General features: G+C 33.9%; 1 protein-coding gene across 1 annotated transcript in view; it reads left to right on the top strand.

Annotated features, from left to right (window-relative positions):
• Positions 1-7,168, top strand: part of LOC107743097 (leucine-rich repeat neuronal protein 1-like) — a 20,597-nt gene that overhangs the window by 920 nt on the left and 12,509 nt on the right. The gene's annotated exons all lie outside the window — the stretch shown is intronic.

The raw sequence follows: 7,168 nt of genomic DNA, 5'->3' as shown, positions 1-7,168 counted from the left end.
ACTTTAAACCGCATAAACACATTTCATTACACCAAATACACAAAATAATGTTCTTTTTAGCAACATCATATGACCCCTTTAAGTGTTTAAAGGTCTTTCTGTCAGGTGATAACCTTTGTGACCTAGACTTTTAATATACCTAGATGGAGCCACTGAAACTCTTTACCTAATTTTCAATCATATCTACTTTATAATAATACGTTTTATAACAATAGTAATACATAATATTTAAATAATATTCTCACTGATGCACTCTCTTGTGCAAAAAGCACAAAAGCTGTCACAGAGATGTTTCCTTTTTAAAAAAGTACACTTTTGTACCTTATTTACCCCTAAAAGGTACATATTAGACTTAGTACCTAAAGTTTACATATTTGTACCCAAATGGTACATTTTGAAAGGTTGCCGCCCCAGTGACAGCTTTTGCCCCTTTTTTTCTGAGAGTGTAAAGGAGTGTTTGATCAAAAACATATAACAAAATAGCATCAGAAATGCAGCTGTATTAGTATAATTTCATATCAGGCACATCTGGAAGATATGATTTAGAAGCAGAAACAGTGCATCGTAACCTATATCATAGTTGACGACTCAATTTTGGCAGCGTATCCTGAGAGATGTTTTCTTGTTTAAGTGCCTTGATAGTTGTGTTTGCATGCACTGAACGAAAACGCACTGTTTAATTATAGCTGCTCTAAATAAAACAGCGCAGAAGACCTCTGAAGGAGCAAACCAGGAGAAAATGGCCCATGGGAATATGAGTGAATGTAGCAGAGACAGCGCAGGAACCTTAACAATCATAATGGATGCTTACATCCTCAGTTCATGTGATCTCACACTCCATTTGATTACTAAGTGCGGATTTATTTCCTTGGGCTGCTTTCCCTGTTTCTTATGGCTTAATGATAGAATCCCAGCGTGAGATTTTATTGCCAGATCTTTGTTCAGTAAATTGACATCTGTTTTGGCCTACAGTGGTGGACAATTATTACAATTGATATTTCATAGTGCATGCACCTGTTTTTTGTTTTTTACATTTATGCACGTTGTAGTCACTTCTCCAAAGCAACTCCAAGGCATACATATTTTTTTTCAGTAGTTCAGTGTATTCCTGAAAATTGAACTTATGACTTTAGCATTAGTGCCGTTCTCTACCATTACCAATATTTATATACATTTAAATATTTTTACATATATATTCTTTAAATATGTATTTAAATGTATTATTGCACACACACACACACAAACACACATGTATATAATTTTTTATATAACCTACATATATGTATATTCTTTAAATAATTTATATACATGTTCTTTATGTGAAATGATTAATAGTAATATATTTTTTTGGGTAAAATACAGTGTTTGGTGTATTGCATTACTAAGTAATTAATTACTGTAACTTAATTACTTTTCCCTTAAAAAGTAAGGGATTACTCTTAATTTTTCTGTAATTTAATTACCATTAAATTTAATTACTATTTAATTATTTGCATTAAATATTGTATTGACTAGAACAATTCTATATATATATAACAACAATAGTAGATTTAATATAAAAATTTTGAATGTAACCTTTTCCCTTTAAATACTTTATATATAATATACTTCAGGTATAATACTGTATTATATATGAATTATGTATAAAGTATGTATACTCTTTATACTTCTTTTTAGTCAGTGCTTTAATTTGATTGTTGTTATTTTGAAATTATTTAAATTTGACATTTTTATGATTTAATTATTAAAAATCAATGTGATAAACGAGTTAGGTCACACGTAATCTATAGAATTGGTACTCAAAAAGTACTCGGATTATATTACCTAAAATGTGTAATGTAATGGATTACATTACTAACTACATTTTTCGTCATGTAATTTGGAATCAGTAACGGATTACAATTAGTAAGGAATCTCCCCAGCACTGTATATATACAGTATGCTAATAGTGCTCTCTGTGTGAGCTGAGGTTGTGTGTTGAAGTGTGCTGGATGTGGGATGCGTCTCTCCAGCCTGAGTGGTGAAAGGGTTGCTGCCGGTGCTTTGCATAATGCACTGAAGAGTTTGGGCTGGACAGAGGCACCGTTGCATTAGTTTGGAGAGGTTATTGAGAGCCAGCAGTGTTGTGGGTGGAGAAATGCATCAGGTCTTTTGTGGCCCAGAACAATTGAACATGAAATAACTCTTGGACTTGTCCTTGAGCGAGTCCTCCTGCCCCCTGAGAGATGCTTTCAGCTCCATCTCTCTCCATCGCCGCGTGTCTCTGTCGACAGTTCAGCTTATCTGTCTCGCTCACTTTCACTCTCTCTTGTCCTGTCCACTTCCTATCTTATCTTCTTAATCAGAAATGATTCTCGCTTTCACAGGGCACTAAATGTTCAATTGAAGAAAGAAAAAAAAGTGGCCAGAGAGAAAGCAGGGCGTACAGCACTTACCATTTAATACCTGGTTTTGTATTAAAAAATTGGTTCCTTTGAACTGATCAGTGAGAATCTGAATAAGCCACAACCCACAGGAAATCAAATTAGAATGGCAGGAAGAGAAATGCACAGTTGAAGTGAAGAAATTCTACTTCAAATATTAACTTGAAATTCAAAGTCTAATCCCTCCCTTCAGTCAATATTCAGCAAAATGATACAGGCAAGGAAAATGACTATGGACCCTTCTCATGTGCTCTACCCAGAATTTGCCCAAAATATTCCCTCAGCAGGACAAAGTATTATCATTTCATTAGTCCAACACTTTTGTGATAAAACATGAATAATTATATCATTATTTTTAGGATAATTATAACATTACTTTTCCCAAAAAAATAATTAGATCCAATTCTCTAAACAAAGACCAATATTGTCAAAACTTTTATTTTATGTTGATGAACTTTTATTCAAATAATTTTACAGCACAACATGTTATGCATCATTATGTTGCAACAAACAATAAATGAATAATCACTTCAAAATGTAGCATAAAATAAAAGATTTTTGAAAAATGTTTTACTATATGATATAGAAAAAAAGTCATAAATATATTAAAAATAAAAAAATTTAAATTTTTCTTTGGGGGATTTCAAACATTGATTATCAGTATTATCTTATATGTTGTGTGCATACATAAATTGTATGGAAACTATAAAAAGCTATAGCTTTTTGACTCACTCTTTTGAATTTCATCCCATTTTAATTCTACATGGACCCTTCTCATGTGCTCTACCCAGAATTTGCCCAAAATATTCCCTCAGCAGGACAAAGTATTATCATTTCATTAGTCCAACACTTTTGTGATAAAACATGAATAATTATATCATTATTTTTAGGATAATTATAACATTACTTTTCCCAAAAAAATAATTAGATCCAATTCTCTAAACAAAGACCAATATTGTCAAAACTTTTATTTTATGTTGATGAACTTTTATTCAAATAATTTTACAGCACAACATGTTGTGCATCATTATGTTGCAACAAACAATAAATGAATAATCACTTCAAAATGTAGCATAAAATAAAAGATTTTTGAAAAATGTTTTACTATATGATATAGAAAAAAGTCATAAATATATTAAAAATAAAAAATTGTAAATTTCTATTTGGGGGATTTCAAACATTGATTATTAATATTATCTTATATGTTGTGTGCATACATAAATTGTATGGAAACTATAAAAAGCTATAGCTTTTTGACTCACTCCTTTGAATTTCATCCCATTTTAATTCTACATACATAAATTCAAACTGGAATTACAGTTCTGGAATGGATTTGGACTTTAAGGGTATGTTTACACTTGTAGTTCGGTTCTCTTGGTTCTTTTGGTCCAGACCAAAAAAATTAAAAAATGCTGCATTTAGTCCTGGTTTGCTGGTTCACTTAGCTCACTGAACCTAAAGATAAAAAACAAAAGGCATAAGGATATGGTAACAACCTCATTGGACAGCTTTTATGAAGTATATTAAGCAAATTTTCTGAGCATCCCAAACAATGCTGTGCGGGTTAAATGTACTTGTTGCATGTGTATACATATGGTGGTATTTTTACCAGCTGTTAACTCACAAAGAGCTTATAAAATGTGCAAAGGGAGTCAAAACAGAGGCAGAAATGATGCCTGTAACGAACTGTAAAGGGCAACAAGAACCAGGTATGCATGAGCATTCTGGCCTTTTTAGGGTTGCATCTTGTGACATCATGTCCTGTTTTGGCTTGTTTAGTTGTCTTTTGTCTGTGTTGCATTTAAATATCAGTCAAACCGCAGCAGAATTGAAAAGGTGGATCTCAGTCTGCTGCACCAAGGTTCAGATGGCAGCGTTCACGCTTATTCAAATGAACTGAACTATCTCTTGGCAATCACACCAGAGTTTATTTTAATCAAGCGTAAAAACCAAGTGTAAACATGCCCTAAAAGGCATTCTCAGTTCAGTCCTGAATGGCGCACGCACAACACTGTTTAGTACACACTGGCTCTTGCCAGAGTTTGCTCGTGTTAGTTTTCCAGCCTCAAATATTGCCAGAACTTAACTTTACTCTGTAATGTTTCATTAGAGACATTTAAACAGTGAGTCATAAGTCTATTTTTTCACTCAGCCCACTCTCCCAGCAACAGTTCTCTGTCCTTTTTTTATTTATTTTTTTGACCCCAATGAGTGTGTATTCATGGACAGTTATGTGCTGTGCTTTGTGGTGGGTGTATGTGGATGAGTTGTGTTCTGGGTCTTTGCTCAGTGTTTTTTCACCCCAGCAGTGCGGTGATAGGGCAAATAACTTAGTGGGCCCTCCAATTGCATTTATTGGCATCAAAAAAGAAAGCTTTGAATTTTAAGTGTTTTTCTCTCACAAAAATGCTTACGCTGGCGTTTCTTTGATTCAGTACGCATCCCATTTAATTTAAATGCTGCACTAGCTCCAGTACAGCTTTTATTTGACTCTCTTCACAGCTTTGGATGTTACTATGATGAAATGTATACTGACACTGGCTCACGTCAACAAACTGAATTTTATTAATCAAATAAGTTTTCTTAAAGTAATCGTTCACCCAAAATTTGAAATTTGCTGACAATTGACTAATTTCCAGGTCATCCAGGATATAGATGAGTTTGTTTCTTCATGGAAACAGAATTGGAGGATAACAATTTAGCATTAAATCACTTGCTCAATGGATCCTCTGCAGTGAATGGGTGCCGTCAGAATGAGAGTCCAAACAGCTGATAAAAACATCACAATAATCCACAATTAATCCACATCACTCCAGTCCATCAATTAACATCTTGTGACTTGAAAAGCTGTGTGTTTGTAAGAAACAAATCTATCATTAAGACGTTTTTGACTTTTTTACTGGAGGAAGTGTTACAATGGATCATGGACTGGTATTTTGGCCAGAAGCAATGGTTTAAAGAAACACCTTAATGATGGACTTGTTTCTTACAAACATGCAGCTTTTCGCTTCACAAGACATTAACTGATGGACTGGAGTTATGTGGATTACTTGAAGATTATTGTGATGTTTTTATCAGCTGTTTGGACTCTCATTCTGACGGCACCCATTCACTGCAGAGGATCCATTGAGCAAGTGATGTAATGCTAAATTTCTCCAAATCTGTTCTCATGAAGATACAAACTCATCTACATCTTGGATGGCATGAGGGTGAGTACATATTCAACAAATTTTTATTTTAGGGTGAACTTTTCCTTAAATACTTCACGTCACATTGCCTCACCTGATGTTTATTAGCCATAGACTGAATTTATATTAGTTAAACAGTTTGTACTGTGTTGGTTATCCACTTGAACTGTAATGTGTACGTTGATATTGGTAATACATATTACTGTGTGAGAAAGTGATGAAGGGTTGAAACACAAATGAGGTCATGAATTGTTGACAAATTGTGATGGCCCAGATGCATCTTTCTTCACACCAATTAACAGCTGCTTTTTTCCCATTTTTACCCAATAGCAAAAGCCAAGGATGAAAATTAAAGACCTGCCTGCAGTGCCCTCAATAATTAATAACCCATCCATGAATTTTTCATCGGCTCCAATACGTTTGCAGATGTGAGGGGCTGTGTTCAGGCATGGCAAATAAAAAGGAAAGGAAAGTGTACTAAAAGAGAGATCAGCCCCAAAGGGTTATCGGTTACGCACCTTCCTAATCTCAATCACCGCTTTAGCACATCTATGGGGAACAACACCATTGTCTTGCTCTCCATTGTTGTACTTTGCTCTGATGTATGTGGCCATGTGTACATGTTCATATCATTACATTTGAATGGTTTGCAGTAGCACTGCATTGTCATATTCTGTGTACATTACAGAGTGTGAAATGTAGGGCACCTTGTAAATACAATTGTCAGGATGCTTGTTTGTTTCCAGCAAACATAATCGCTTTTAAAAGGCGAAGATCTAGCTGTAGAACTTTTGCACCAGACTCGTGAACAGCTGGCTGGATAATCTCTCTTAAATTGCAATCTGAGCCATTCATTCAATGCACTTCGCTTGGTCACCGAGCTGAGTGGCACAACTTTTATAATGAAGACAGTGAATCAAACAACATCTGTCCCACAATATAGCGCTTAATTCATTATTTTTCAGTTGTATCATGAGGACTTTGGGACATGATATAGACACATGCAATTCAGATTATGTGTTGTTTGAACGTGTTGTTTGAATGTGAAAACACACACACACACACACACACAAAGAGTTAAAATATAGTGTTCAAACACTATAGAGAGTTTATTATGTTATGTTTTATGTATATGTTGTTGTTGTTGTTGTTTTTTGTTTTTTCAGAATGCATGGCTACTTCATGCAATATTTAATTATTATTTATTGATTTAATAATAATAAAAGTTTTGGCTGGTTAGTTTTGGCAGTGAGCCTCTGCTTGTAGAAGCTGTAATTAAATTTTAAAAAGTATCCATATATTCTGACCTATTAAAATGAATATTAATAGAAATTATCTTTAATATATATACATATTATATAATATTATAAAATGCATCATGAATATTAACTAGGGATGTAACGATTAACCGCAAGTCGGTTGAAAGTCGATTCAAATATGTGACGATTCAAATCGGTTGAGATGCTAAACAAACCGCGATTCATTTAGGGGTAGGAGTTTATATGAATGTATGTCTGAGGGGAACTTACTGTCTTTAGAAAAGTTTAGATGGTATTT

The sequence above is a fragment of the Sinocyclocheilus rhinocerous genome, unplaced genomic scaffold (assembly GCF_001515625.1).
Source record: "Sinocyclocheilus rhinocerous isolate Xijiao unplaced genomic scaffold, SAMN03320098_v1.1 scaffold797, whole genome shotgun sequence".
Lineage (NCBI taxonomy): Eukaryota > Metazoa > Chordata > Actinopteri > Cypriniformes > Cyprinidae > Sinocyclocheilus > Sinocyclocheilus rhinocerous.
The sequence above is the reverse complement of the archived record's forward strand: the minus strand, read 5'-3'. Positions and strand labels throughout refer to the sequence as shown.